The sequence below is a fragment of the Tinamus guttatus genome, unplaced genomic scaffold (genome assembly GCF_059628265.1).
Source record: "Tinamus guttatus ecotype Peru unplaced genomic scaffold, ASM5962826v1 Tinamus_guttatus_pri_ptg000631l, whole genome shotgun sequence".
NCBI classification, from domain to species: domain Eukaryota; kingdom Metazoa; phylum Chordata; class Aves; order Tinamiformes; family Tinamidae; genus Tinamus; species Tinamus guttatus.
The window spans coordinates 1-15,273 of record NW_028289165.1 but is presented as its reverse complement, the minus strand read 5'-3'; the positions used below and the strand labels follow the sequence as shown (position 1 = coordinate 15,273).

The 15,273-nt window shown below is 56.6% G+C and overlaps 1 pseudogene; it reads left to right on the top strand.

Moving 5' to 3' along the window:
* Positions 1-379: 379 nt before the first annotated feature.
* Positions 380-11,035, top strand: LOC148592153 (antigen WC1.1-like; annotated as a pseudogene).
* The last annotated feature ends 4,238 nt before the right edge of the window (positions 11,036-15,273 follow it).

The window sequence follows — 15,273 nt, the reverse complement described above, 5'->3', positions numbered from 1 at the left end:
CCGAAGTTCCCAGTCACCCAAGTGGAATACAAAGTGTGACAGAGCCATTTCCCTCCATGGTCTGCCCTGTTCCACTAGGATGGGCCCCATGATGATGCCCCAGAGAAGTGACCAGGACATCCGCAGTGGAGCCGTGCTGCATATATGGTCATGAACGGCGCTCGAGAAGTTCATTGGAGGGCTGGGCTGTGACAGAAGGGAGATAACCCCCGATAACGTCTAAAATGGTGCCTGCTGCTTCGATTGGCTCGTCCGGGAGCTGGGCCAGCACCTGCAGATATATATTGGCCTCCCATGTTTGTTGTCCTGCACAAGTCCCCAGGATTTGTGGCAGAGAGAGGGTGCATCAGGGCAGTGCCATCAGGGCAGGAGGCTGCGAATGGAGACAAAAGGACTTTGCACCTCTTGGGTGCTGTGGCTGCTCGTCTGGGTGCAGCTGTGCTGGGGTAAGTGCTGGGTAAGTGTGGGGTAAGAGTGAGCTCTTCCCTGTAATTGAGGAGGGAATGAGGGTTGGGACGGGAGATGGGGATCATCTCAATGCTCCCTGGGGACCTGTAAAGCCCTGCAGGTGGTGGGTGCATTTGAGTGGTACCCATGGTGGATTGGGGTAAAGGAAATGGGTCCCTGGGCATCCCAAGAGTGCAGAGGGGAGATGTCTCACACCCCAGGGGCTGGGACTCAGCCCTAGGACCCTACACAGTCATTGTGCTGGGGTTAGTGCCCTCCTAACTGGCCCCGTGTCTGTGTTTGAAGGTGCTGCGGAGGTGAGACTGGAGGATGGAGACAGCCGCTGTGCTGGGAGAGTGGAGGTGAAACACCAGGGCCAATGGGGGACCGTGTGTGGTGTTTTCTGGGACATGGAAGATGCTGCTGTAGTTTGTAAGCAGCTTGGCTGTGGATTTGCTCTCCATGCCCCTAAATACGGATATTTTGGGCCAGGATCTGGCCAGATTTGGTTGGACTCTGTAAGCTGTGAAGGCACCGAGACTGCCTTGTCTGAGTGCACAAATGATGGTTGGGGTAACCACGACTGCATTCATGCTTGGGACGCCGGAGTTGTTTGTTCAGGTAAGGAGTCATCCAGTTCCTCACCTCTGGAGTGGGGACCGGGATCAGGGGACTAACCAGGCTGTGCCTTGAAGGAGCAGTGCGTGGGTACCAGCTCAGACCCTGACATTGCCTCTTTCACTGTACTACTGCAGCTGCTGCTGTTCCTGGGGAAAGTCCCAGGTGAGCCCACCACGGGGTGCACAGACCCCATCAGGATCCTGGGGGCTCAGCCCACCCTCAGATGGTGCCTCAGGCTGAGAAATGAATCCCTCACCCTGTCCTACAGGTTCTAGGTGTCCATCAATCTCCTCAGGTTCTGCCAGGATATTCTGGCAGTGCTGGGTGTCCCTGTGCCCCAGACCTCAGGATGACTTGCTCGGCAGCCCATGGCTGGGGAAATGGTACAAGATGTCTGAGGCTCCTTCAGTCATGTTCCTCACAGACAGGAGTGCCTTGGCTGACCCAAAGGGGCTTTTCAGAGGGGACAAGAGCAGTGCCTGGGGCAGAGAAGCCGGGGGATGAGCAGGGCACCCCTTGTTCAGGGCCACCCCGTAAGGACAAGCCCCCCACGAGCTCTGGGTTGGTGTCTGTGGAGCTGCTGGCTGCTCCCTCCCACATCACCACAGGCTCAGGCTGGTCCTGCTGGGTCCGTGTCACTGACCCCTCCGACAGCGCAGGACACCCTGGGAACAGGGAGCATTTTGGGCTGTTCCGAGGCAATTCCCCAGGCTGCCTCTGAGCTGAACAGGCTGCAGGCTGAACAGGCTGCAGCAACCGTTAGGGCTGCGGTGCTGGGGATCTGTGCCGGGCAGTGGGGCAGCCTGTGGGGCAGCAGCATTTCCCTGAGCAGTGCCTGTGGCTATGGGTATGTGATTGAGACAAGCTCCAGAGCACTGTGTGGGTGTGAGAGGAGGTGCAGGGGTCTTGAAGGGTTTGTGTCATCAGAACCTATTGAGAGCTGCTGTTTGACGTTAATGGGATCCTTTGGATGTGGCTGCCATGGTATGTAACTGCCAGAAGCTTGTGGCAACTCCCTGTCATTGTGGGATTTTATTTATTTATTTTTTCCCCCAGGATTTGTTCAGCTGGTTGGAGGAAACAGCCCCTGTTCAGGACGTGTGGAGATCAGAGATGCAGACCAGTGGAAAACAGTCTGTGACTCACACTTTGATGTGAAAGCTGCTGGCGTGATCTGCAGGGAGTTGCAGTGTGGCGCTGCCCTGTCTGTCCGTGGGGGAGCTCACTTTGGAGAGGGGGTCGGTCCCATTTGGGATGGAGAGCTGCAGTGTGTGGGGAATGAGCCCTTCCTCTCCTCCTGCCCCAGGAGGTCCCTCAGCAACCAGACCTGCAGCCATGCCAACGACGCTGGTGTCACCTGCACACGTGAGCATTCAGGGAGGAGGTGTGAAATGCCACTCACAAGCTATATGCTAAGAGATAGAGGAGCAGGAAACTGACCATGCTGAGCATGGTGTGAGTGCAGGAGAGATGGAGTTGTTGTCTGCAATCCTGCAGTGCTGGAAGCAAAGGAAATTGTATCTCTGTGGCATTTCTATCTTGGGATGATGAGCTAGAGCACAAAGTGATCCTCTCTAAAGACCCTCACTTCCTTTTGTAATATATCCAGGATTCAGGCTGGTGAATGGCAGCACAGCATGTTCCGGGCGAGTGGAGATCGAGATAGAGGGGGCGTGGGGAACCCTCTGTGACTCTGGCTGGGACATCTCCGACGCTCATGTTCTCTGTCATCAACTCAACTGTGGATTTGCTGAGTCCATTCCTGCAGGAGGGCACTTTGGGAGAGGAACAGGCCTGGAGAGACACTTTCCACTGTAATGGGACCGAATCCCATTTGGGACAGTGCCCTGTGACTGCTCTTGGGGTGTCCCCATGCTTGCCTGACAACAATGCTGGTGTTTTTTGCTCAGGTGAGTTGAGGGAAAATGGATTAACTCATTTTGCCCCTTTTGTGTGATTTGGAAACACAAAGCAGGGGAGCTCCTGGCAGTGACAAACTGAATTTCCTGCTGGAGAAACTATGGGTTCCCATGGAGGGATTCAGAGAGCTTTACCTGCTCCTGCAGAGCGCGTTTTGTTGGGGGAGATGAGAGCTGAGCAGGGAGCCGGCATCTCTGCTGCTCCAGGGCATCTGGTTCAGGCCTTGGGGCCACCACCAGGCCTGGGCTCCTCTGTTCTCTCCTGGGGCACAGGCCAAGGAGGGAACTGTGGGACACAGCTCCTCTCCCTGCAGCTGTGAAAGATCCTCTGCTCCCTCCTGCAGCCCATACCCCCATCCCAGACCATAACCTGATCCAACAGCCTGCGGGGACTGGACCATGAGTGCACCCAGCAGGAGCAATTCCTGAGGCTGAGCAGCACCTTGGGGCTGGGATTTGCCCTTGCTCCTTGTCAGTATGAACCTCAAACTTGTCCTGTTTTGTAAAGAAGGCCCTCATCCCTCTGCTTCTTGCTAAGGACACAAGCTCCATATCCCACAGGGAGGTAGAAGGGCAGAGCTGTCCCAGCAGGAGCCAGTCCCGGCTTGAGGATGGAGCAAGACTACTGCTCACCCCTGTCACACAGGCCTCGTACAGGCCACTACTTCCTGCTGCTGAAGCTGCTCCAGATTCATCCATAAGGACATATCTGGTGGCTCAGGAATTTGGCTTGACCTCCAATGCTTTCCCATTTCCATCCCTGAGATAATATTAGAGCTCAGCAAGGTTTAGGGCCTGGAAAACGAAATCCCTTGGAGCACTCCCATCCTTGAGCTCCTCACTGTGAGCTGGATATGGATAGGTGAGCTCCAGGATGTCCAAGGGCATGAGAATGGGAAACAAGGCAGCATGCAGGACATTTCCCCTCTCTCCGAGCAGGACTCTCTTCTGGATCCCTGCGTCTGGTTGGTGGAGGGAGCCGCTGTGACGGGCGAGTGGAGATGCCCCTGAATGGGACATGGGTCCGAGTCCTGGATGACCAGTGGGACCTGAACGATGCCAGCGTGGTGTGCCGGCAGCTCCAGTGCGGAGAGGCAGAGCAAGCCTACAACCTGCCGAAGTCTGAGCGAGGAACGGGCCCCGTGGGGCTGAGAAGGGTCCAGTGTGCAGGGAAGGAGACTCGCCTGACCCTCTGCAACACCTCCCTGCCTGCGGCAGCGCCTGCAGGAATTGCCGAGGACGTGGGGGTGGTTTGCTCGGGTGAGTTGCTCTGACGGTCCCCAATGTGCTGTGCTCCCCAGGGCTGCGAGCCCCTCACAGCCGGGTTTCTCCTGGGTGCAGGGAGCCGGCGGGTCCGGCTGGTGCACAGGGCAGGACGCTGTGCTGGGAGAGTGGAGATCTTCTACAACGGCACCTGGGGGACCGTCTGTGACGACTCCTGGGACCTGCTGGACGCCACCGTTGTTTGCCGCCAGCTGGGCTGCGGGGTGGCTGTGAATTTCACCGGCTCTGCTCATTATGGGGAAGGCTCTGGACAGATCTGGCTGGATGACATGAACTGCTCCGGGGATGAAGCTGCTCTCTGGGACTGCCCGGCCAGGCCCTGGGGGCAGCACAACTGCAGGCACAAAGAGGATGCAGGAGTCGTCTGCTCAGGTCTGTGCGGGCAGCCGTGGTGGGAGCCTGGTGCTTCATGAGGGGAAGGGGGAGAAGCTGGACATGGTGGAACTGCCCCGACTGCCCTGAGCCCCCTTCCTGCCTGGTCCTGGGGACACCCATGCACAGTCCCCACTGGACCTGCTCAGGACTATAGGGAGAGCACAGGTGTCCCCACAGATCAGGGGGGAGGGTAGTGCTGCACATTGGGTGCTTCTCTCTGCTCCCTTGGTAAAACAGTGCCTTGCTGGCAGTGCCCGCTGACTATCTGAGCCCTGGGATGTCTAGAAGACTCCCTGCTTCTTGGTGGAGGCACGGGGGCCACGTGGAGGGCAAGAAGTTGCTCAAGAGTAGTCAGGGTGGATTTACCAAGGGGAAATCATGCTTGACTAACCTGATAGCCTTCTATGATGGAATGACCAGCTGGATAGATGAGGGGAGAGCAGTGGATGCCACCTATCTCGACTTCACCAAGGCTTTTGACACCATCCCTCACAACACCCTCCTAGGCAAGCTCCAGAAATGTGGGATAGATGAGTGGACAGTGAGGTGGATTAGGAACTGGCTGGATGGCAGAGCTCAGAGGGTGGTGATCAGCGGTGCAGTCTAGTTGGAGGCCTGTAGCTAGCGGGGTCCCCCAGGGGTCAGTCGTTGGTCCTGTCCTGTTCAATTTATTCATCAATGACCTGGATGAAGGCACAGAGTGCTCCCTCAGCAAGTTTGCTGATGATACCAAACTGGGAGGAGTAGCCGATACCCCAGAAGGCTGCGCTGCCATCCAGAGGGACCTGGACAGACTGGACAACTGGGCGGTGAAAAACCTCATGCAATTCAACAAGGCCAAGTGCAAGGTTCTGCACCTGGGGAGGAATAACCCCAGACACCCCAGACCCCAGTACAGGCTGGGGACTGACCTTCTGGAGAGCAGCTCTGCGGAGAAGGACCTGGGTGTCATGGTGGGTGATAAGTTGACCATGAGGCAGCAGTGTGCTCTTGTGGCCAAGAAGGCCAATGGGATCCTGGGGTGCATTAAGAAGAGCGTCTCCAGCAGATCGAGGGAGGTGATCCTGCCCCTCTGCTCAGCCCTGGTGAGGCCACATCTGGAGTATTGTGTCCAGTTCTGGGCTCCACAGTACAAGAGGGATGTGGAGCTGCTGGAGAGAGTCCAGCACAAGGCAACAAGGATGATGAAGGGCCTGGAACATCTGCCCTGGATGAGAGGGGACCTGATCAGTGTCTATAAGTACCTCAAGGGAGGCAGTGAGGAGGATGGTACTGGCCTCTTTTCAGTGGTGGCCACTGATAGGACTAGAGGAAATGGCCGGAAACTGAAACACCAAAAATTCCATAGGAACTTAAGGAAAAATTTCTTAACAGTGAGGGTGACAGAGCACTGGAACAGGCTGCCCAGAGAGGTTGTGGAGTCTCCTCCTCTGCAGATCTTCAAAACCCATGTGGACGCAGTCCTGTGTCACATGCTCTAGGTGACCCTGTGTGTGCAGGGGGATTGGACTAGATGACCTCTAAAAGTCCCTTCCAACCTTAAGCATTCTATGATTCTTAGAATAATCCTCCCTATTCACGGATGCCATAGAATGCCCTAAGGAATTCTTGTTATGTTTATCTCTGCTCACTCCAGGACCAGCTTGTCCCCCCCAGCTTTGTGTTTTTCCTTCCAGAGTTTGTGGCCTTGAGGCTGGAGAACAGTGATGGCTGCTCTGGGCGCCTGCAGGTTTTCTACAACGGGTCATGGGGGAGTGTTTGCTCCAACTCGATGACTTCGAGCACCGTGTCTCTGGTGTGCAAACAGCTGGGCTGTGGAGATGGAGGATTCCTTGAAACAGACCTGCCATATAGGAAGGTATCTGGCCATACATGGCTGGATCATGTTGAGTGTGGGAAGAGGAACAGCTCCTTTTGGCAGTGCCCCTCTGATCCCTGGAACCCAGAGTCCTGTGATGACCAACGAGAAGAGACCCACATCACCTGCAATGGTAATGCTGGAGCCACGTGGGCGCAAAGCTCACAGCAGGTCTCGCTCCCTGTTCAGCAAGGCACAATGTTGAGAAGGGGTCTGGAGTGGCTTTTACTTTCCATATGAGATCATTCTGCTGTCAGTGACACAAATACAACATATCCATGAGCAGTAGCTGCCTTGAGCTACCCCCATGGCCAAGGAGGGGAAGAGGCACATGCAGCCTCCACCTCACCTTGGTGAGCTCCTCTACTGCACCTTGGACACCTCTTGGAGGTGCCTGTTGATCTCTGTTGTGAATAGATGGGGCCCAGACAATCACCTTTTAGCTTGGGAAGTCCATGCAGAGCATTCCACTCATGGCCGTGGTTTGCTGAGGGAATGGGAAGTGGGAGAGAGAACGCGGTGCTGGTGGCTCAAGGTTATGTAGGAACCAGGCCATGCCCAGGGCAGTGCTGGCATCAGAGCTCGGAAACAGCCTCCCCTTGGGGACATGCTCCTGCTCCTCTGCTAACCAGGAAACCTCTTGGGGTCAGCAGCCAGGGTAACACTGGAGTCCAGCACTGTTACACACTGCATTATCAGGGGGGTTCACCTTTGTCCACGAGCAGGGGGAGGTGCTGGGAGGTTCAAGCACAGCTAAGTCCTGATCCTGTCCACATGACCCCCATAAAGCAGCCCCTTCCTTCACTGTAGCGTTTCCTTCTACAGGGAGACGACCAGAAACCCCTCCAGCCCTAGCGGCAGAGTGCCCCAACTCTACGAGCTGCACAGGTAACTGCTGCTCCCTGTGCCCTTCTCACCTGGCCAGGCCCTCCCAACCACCCCAATGACACGGAGGGTTCTGTGTTTTCCAGAGATGGAGAAGATTCGTGTCGTGGGAGGAGAGGACGGCTGCTCGGGCAGAGTGGAGGTTTGGCACCGCGGCGCCTGGGGGACGGTGTGTGATGACTCCTGGGACATGAAGGACGCTGAGGTGGCCTGCAGGCAGCTGGGCTGCGGCCCTGCCATGTCTGCCCTGGGGGAGGCTGCGTTTGGGGAGGGGACGGGTCCCATCTGGCTGCAGCAAGTGAAGTGCAGAGGGACAGAGCGGTCTCTCTGGGACTGCAGGGTGCAGTGCGGCAACAGCGGTGCCTGCCAGCACAAGGAAGATGCTGCTGTGAATTGCTCTGGTGAGTGGCAGTGCTTGGTCCCCTTGTTTGGGGACATGTTATCCCAGCTGGGCCCCCACAGGGCCCCAGACTCCTCAGAGCAGGGATGTCCCTGCAGAGGTTGGGTGCCTGGTGCCAGGTGGGGAGCAGATGTTATGGGGCAGGGTGTCCTCATGCCTTTGCCTGTGGGGTTCTGCAGCCCCCTGAATGCCTGTCCTGGGCTGTCCATGCTGTCCTCCCCATGGCCCAGAGCAGAGAGCCCAGGGCCTGTCATGGGCACCCAGGGAATGAGTGTTCTGATGGCACTTGGAGGGGACATGCACAGGCACAGCCACATCTCTCTCCCTGCTCTGCAGCTGCACCCAGGATGACAACAGCAGCCCCGCGAGCAGGTAACCTGCCCTTCGTCCTGGGTTGGGTCTCCCTGGGGCCAGGCTGTGACCTGCAGCCCGAGGGAAGGGGCCCTGTGCTGGGGTGCAGGGCCTCAGAGAGGAGGCCCAGGAGTGGGAGCGTTTGGCTTTGTGGAGGGCTGTGAGTCACCCAGCAGTGTGAGAGCTGCCCCACAAACCAGCACAGGCTCCCCCAGCCCTGCCATGTGCAATGGTTTGGGACTGGGGTGTCCCTGGGCCCCAGCATGCCCCAGGTGAGGTCCTGCCTCATCCATGTCACTGCCCATGCAGATCCCACCCAGAGGCGTGTGAGGGAAAGCGGAGGAGTCTCCGTGCCTGTTGTCATCTGCATCATCCTGGGGGCCCTGCTCTGCCTGCTCCTGGCCCTCCTGGCAGGGCAAGTGCAAAGGGCCAGGGCTCAGCGCAGAGGTGGGTCCTTCCCCATCTATACCAGGGTGGACGATGCCTCTTGACAGCCCTGTGGGGGCTGTAGGGTATGTGTGAGGGCACAGAGGGGCTGAGGTGGGGGTGCTACCTCCTGCCTTATTCCCTGTTCCTTCACTGTTTGTGGGACACCCGCAAGCAGGAGCTGTGGGAGTGCTGATGCAGGAGGAGATGGTGATGGGGCAGAGGGAAAAGGCAGCGAGGGGCTGGGGGAGATGGGAGCAGCAGGAGACATCCAGGGGCGCTGCTGGCTGCGCTCTGGACAGTGCTAGGGGGAGGCTGTGGGGCAGGAGCGGTGCCAAGAGGAGCTCAGGGCAGGGAGTCTCTCAGAGTGGCAGTCGGTCCTTGGGCTGCTCCCTCTGTCCTGCCCTGTTCTCCCATGTCAGGGCAGGATCATTTTATGGACCAGTCTGGCAGAGAGTGAGAAGCTCCCTGGCGAGAGGAGCTATAGGAGCTGCTCCCTGGTCAGAGCAGGGACTGACTTGGGGCCAAAAGGGGCATTGGGGGCTGTCTCTGAAAAGAGAGCATGAGGTGACACTGCCCCAGACCATCTCTACAGGGGCATTGCCATCACTGGGGATCTGACTGTGCCTGGGCAGAGCAGTGGGTCTGGGCTGTGGGGTCAGTGCTCATCTGGCTAAGGTGGAAGGGCTGAGTGCCCACATCGGGGTCCTTCTCTTTTCTCCATGTGCCTGTGCCAATCCTGCCCATGTCCTCAGCCTCCAGGAGGTCTCTGGAGCCCTTCTCTGAGGCCGTGTACCAGGAGATTGACTACAGCCAAGTGTGGGAGAAGCAGGAGAGGTTCAGTCCTCCAGGTCTGTGTGGTCGGTTCTGGGACAGAGCACATGGCAGGGCCCTTTCCACTGGCCCTAACCCACGATGGGACCATTGCAGCCCTCAGGCCAGTTGTCTTCTCAGTGCTGGGGTCACGGGTTCCTTCAGGAGAGCAGCCCAGTGCTGGGCTCAGGCGAGGAGCTTCCTTCCAACCTGCTCTGCCCATCCCAGCCCGGGGGCACAGCTTCTCCCTGCCTGTCCTGCTGCCCCCATCAGTTGTACCTGTCGGGTAAAGGAAGGGGGTGGCCAGGGCGGCTCTGAAAGGCCCTTGGAGATGGGATTTGTCCCATGGGAGCAGGACAAGCCCTGGGCTGTCCTCCCCATGCAGTCCCTGCTAGGTGGGTCCCCATCCCCAGTAGGGCTGACAATCGGCAGGGTCAGCAGGGCTCACAGTGATAATACTCGCTGCTCCTCTTGCCAGGCTCCTCTTCAGAGGGCTCCCTGACCAAGCTGCAGCCCGAGTCCAGGGACAGTGAGCAACGTCCTGGGTCAGCACCAGGTAATGGGCAGGGAGGCAGGGGAAGGGTTGGTCTCTCCTCCCCATAGCTGTGTCACTGAGTGTCACCATTGGGATGGGGAGGAATTGCCTTCAGGAATGACTCTGGAGTCATGCAGTGTAGGCAAGCATTGGACATGCCCCACTGAGCTGGGTGCCTGAATGGGGCCTTATTTGGCTCAGCTTGTCCCTGCCTCCATCAGGCTCTGAGTTTGTCCCAGGGAATCCCCAGCCCCGGTGCAGACTCCAGCTCTTCTATCCCTGTGGCAGGGGGAGAGGGCACCCCACTGCCTCACACGCACTCCCATAACCCTGGATCCAGGATGCTGGATCTTCTGTGGCCCTGCCAACACCAGTGTCTCTGCCCTTTGTTCCTTCATGTCCTTCCTTCCTCTGCTCTGTGGGAGGGCTCCTGTCATCACCAGCTCCCCTCTCGTTTCAGAGGTCCCTGTCCTGCCCACAGGTGACCCAGCGGATGGCTATGACGATGCCAGAGAAGAATCTGACCCTGGGGAGGATCTTGTTCCTGGCCAGCAAGACTGGGAAGCGCCCAGGGAAGCAGAGGAGGGTGAATGGTTTGAGGAGGCACGGAGAGGTGAGGGGGAAATGCAGCCGCTGGTTCCTGGGGTGCTGTCCTCAGTGCCAGGAGAGTGGCAGCAGCCTGAAAGCCCGGCGTCCCGGAATGGGGAGGGTACCTACCTCAGGAGTTTTCCTGGTGAGGAGATGGGGGTGGGATTAGGGGACTGAAGGTCTCAGGCAGTGAGAGACAGGGAGGAAGGGGATTCACAGCCCAGGAGGAGCATGTGTGTGGGGCAGACTGCAATGCACTGGCCTTGCTGCTTCCAGTGGGGAACGTGCGCTGCTGAGGATGTGATGGAGCCCCCAGGGCAATCAGAGCAGCCCCATCCTTTCCTTTCGCAGACACAGCGTATGATGATGCTGAAGGAGCATCCCTGGCACATCCTCATGAGGACACCAAGGCTGTGAGACTGGACCCTGGTGCCAGACTGTCTGTGAACCCAGGTCTGAGAGAGCCCATCACTGCCATGAGGTTGGGTGCAGCTGGGACAGAAGAGAGGTCTGCGCGGCTTGGAGAGTCATGAGTGACAGAGACTGCTCTCCTTTCTGCCACTAGTAGCAGAAAGAGCTGGACATTGCCTCTCTCATCTTTTCTCTACTTTTATCCCATGCATTGCTATTTGTTCTTATTAAAACCACGTGGGAGTTTGACCCAGAGATTGTGTTTCCCTCCCCAGATCTGGATGTCTCCCCAGAGCTGATCAGGGAAGGTGAAGCAGCACAAACCAGCAGTGGGTAAGGGGAACAACTTGGGAAGAGCAGGCTCTGAGACAGGCTGTGCTCCTGCAAGAGCCCGTGATCTCTGGGGTGTGGGAATAGTGATGAGTCCAGCTGCAGGATATTTCTGCTGGCAGGGACATAGAATCATAGAATTATTAAGGTTGGAAGGGACCTTTAGAGATCATCTAGCCCAACTCCCCTGCACACACAATGTCACCTAGAGCACGTCACACAGGATTGCGTTCAAACGGGTTTTGAAGATCTCCAGAGAAAGAGATTCCACAACCTCTCTTGGCAACCTATTCCAGGGCTCTGTCACTCTGTCAGGAAATTTTCCCTTAAGTTTCTGTGGAACCTTTGGTGCTTCAGTTTGTGGCTGTTTCCTCTTGTCCTATCACTGGCCACCACTGGAAAGATGCTGGCCCCATGCTCCTCACTCCCTCTTAAGGTATTCATAGAGACTGAGCAGGTCCCCTCTCAGCCTTCTCTTCTTCAGGCTGAACAGGCCCAGCAGTCTTAGACATTCCCATCCTGCAAACCTCATGCAGAGTTTCCAGCCATATCTGGAAAGATCTTTGCAGAGAAGAAGATCTGCAGAGTCCTATTATGTCCCTCTGGGCAGGATAGTCCAATCTCCTTCCCCAACTTGCTCTTTTCCCAGGGGCTCTTCCTGGGCTACCCTGGTCCCTGGGACAGTTGCCACCACAGAGCTGCAGCACAGAGCTGCACAGAGCCCCGAGTGCTGGGCTGGGACCCCATAGCAGTGAGCCTGGAGGTGACAGTAGGCCCTGAACGCTAGCCCATATTTCCATGGCCGAGAAGATGCCATGTCTACCCCTAAAGCAGGCACCCACAGGAGCTGAGACAGGATCCCTGTTCCTTGGCTGGGTTTTAAGCAGCTGCTCCCCAGTGCGAATGGGTGAAAGACCTCTCCTGTGGGAGCTGGGTAGGGAGGAGGGTTCGATGGTTGTCCAGCCTGTGGCACCCAAACTGCCTCCCTCCTCCATTCAGGGGTCTCTGTGACTTGCTGACCCTTCCTGAGGGGATTCCAAACACTGACAGGCAGGTGAGGGCTCAGGGCAAGCACCCAAAACCGTCCTCGTCTTTCACTCCGGCTCATTTGTTTCCTTGCGCTAATCTACTCAGAGAGCTGTTCCTGGAATAGTGAGAAAGGAGTCACACACATCTATTCCTGTATCTCTTTCTATATAATATATATAGATGAATATGTTCTGATGGTCTCCATGAAAACATCTTCCATCACAAAGATCTTCCCAAGGATGGACCCGGCCTGTTTTTATTTTATCTCTCTCTGACTCATGTTCCTGTCTGAGAGTGTAGTGATGTATTTGCAGCTCAGAAGAGGGTTCTCTGTGCCAGACCTTTGGGAGAGTATATCCTTCAGGGGAGGGCTGAGCTCAGCCCCACATCTTCAGGGCCAGGACTGACACAGCCCCAGGGCTGGCTCAGTGAGTGCTCGCCCCACGGTGGAGGACCCCTTGGCCTGAGCAGAGCCAGCACCACTTGTCTCCACACAGACTGTGAAGAGCCCATGGAAGAAGAGCGTTCACAGAGTGAGACCCCATGGAGATGGGTCATGCACTTGGGTGGGGGGTGCAAACAAAAAACCCATCCCCACAGGAAACTGGTGGTTGTCTGGGAGCACTGAGGGGAAGGATCAGGATATGGCACTTGCTCACACTGCACTATGGCCCTGAGGGGTCCATCTCAGTCTTGGCCACAGCTCAGTGTGCACAGAGCCCGAGGGAAGAAGAGGTGAATGAGAATGCCTGGTGGAGGGCAAGATTGCTGCAGTGAAGGAGCTGAAGTACAGAGGTGTCTGCCTTAGAGCAGGATCCTGTCTATGCCCCTGTGTCCCCCTGCCCTGGCACGTGGGAGGAAGAGCTGATCCGCTAGAGGGTAGGTAGGACAGGCTGGATCGATGGGTTGAAGCCAACAGTCTGAGGTTCAACAAGGCTAAGTGCCAGGACCTGCACTTCGGTCACATCAACCCCATACAGTGCTACAGACTTGGGGCAGAGTGACAGGAGAGATGTGTGGCAGAAAAGGATTTGGGGTTGTCGGCTGACAGCAGGATGAATGTGATCCATCAGTGTGCCCATGTGACCAAGGCAGCCAGCTGCATCCTGGCTTGTATCAGAACAGTGTAGCCAGCAGGACCAGAGGAGTGATCATCCTCCTGTACTCGGAGCTGGTAAGGCGAATACAGTGTTCAGTTGTGGGCTCCTCACTACAAGAAAGACATGGAAGTGCTGGAGCGTGTCCAAAGAAGGGCAACAAAGCTGTGAAGGGGCTGGAGCACAGACTTTATGAGGAGCGGCCGAGGGAGCTGGGATCATTTTGTCTAGAAAAGACTCAGGGGAGACCTTATCACTCCCTACAACCACCAGAAAGTTGTAATGAGGCAAGGGTTGGTTTCTTCTCCAAAATACCTACCAACAGGACAACAGGAAACGGCCTCACATTGCACCAGAGGAGTTTGAGGTTAGGAATCACAGATATTAGGAAAAATTCTGTAGGATTTCTGAAGGCCAGCGGCCATGTTGTGAGCAAGACAGACCTCAGTGAAAGAACAAAGGGACTGCTGACTAAGGGATAAGGAAGTGGGCCAAGGTCAGAAGGAGTAAAAGAGCCGAGAGAAACAAGTAGAGGGGGACGGTCGTTAAATGTAAGAACGCGTGGACACTGCTAGTTAGCCTATCGCACTGTATAGTTAGACGCGTGGATGTGGGGTCTTAACCAATCATTGTAAAGAAGTGCTCTCGTTATCGGGGAAGCCTTGCATATAAGCGCACTTGGAACCCTGAATAAACTGGCACTGCTTGATCATATTGATTGTGCCTGTGGTGTCCAAGACCCCCACGCCAACAAGTGGCACCCGAACAGGGACCCTCGCCCCGAAGGCTTCCAGGAGCGCTTACCAGTGGTGGTATCCGAGGGTGCGGGAGGATCCAGCCGAAACAGGCGCTGCTCCGGCACCTGGAAAATCACTGGCGTAAAGACGAATTTGGAATCTCACCCAGGACAGGTGAGCGGCTGGGGAGGAGATGGGGTCCACGCTAAGCTCTGGGGAAGCAGCAGTGGTTAAACTCCTCCAACATATCCTTTCTACGAGAGGACTAAAATATGATAAGGCCTTACTCGAGCCCACATGGGACCAGATCGGGTAAGAATTGTGGGAAGAAGTGAGTAAGGGGTCAAAAGACGCTGTCAAATTAGCCACTGGGTGGCGGTTGGTGCAGCAGGTGTTAAAGGAAATGAAGGCCGAACGTGCTGCTGCAATGGCGGTGCTTGTGGCTATCACGTCACCGAGTTCAGACTGTGGGCTGATGAAAGCGGCTACCTCCTGTCAGGAGGTGTTCATGGGCCCAGTGTTACCATCCGACAAGCTGCGGAAGCGGGGGGGCTTCCGAGCCCTGACATCGCCCAAAAGACATCACAGGGCCACCGCCGGATCATGAGCCTCCTGAACCTGCAAGCAGTGTACCTGTAGGACCCACAGGTCCTGTGGCCCCTGCGCGTGGTCCAGGGAGGGAGGAAGAGAGGTCAACTGCATTGACCTACTCCCTTTTTCTTGCCCTCTTCTCCAGCATCTCCAACATCCCCGCGCCGAGAGCGAAAATGAGCCATGGCAGCCTTTGCAAGCACTTCAGGACCGGGACCACCATGCCACCGAAAACCGCTGGTGTTTGGAGATCCATCGCTAACCCCCCATGCCTGCACCTCTGCCTGCTACACCATCTATGCTCCGGCTTCCAGACCCCCCCGTCGCGCCTGAAGAACAGCCCAGTTGGGTCCAGGACTTGTTGGATCACCTTGAAAAATTAGAGAAGCGGGCTGGGGAAGAAAAGGTGAATGAGATCAAGGAGACTTATGTTGCTGAGGGCTTGACAACAGCCAGGGGGGAGGTGCAGGGGAATTTGATCCGTCTTTTAAAGTGGGGGTTGGAGAATTGTAATGCTTTAAGTGAGGACAGAAACCGTTATTAGGGCTATTATTTCTGTTTGCTATGTTCGTCCCT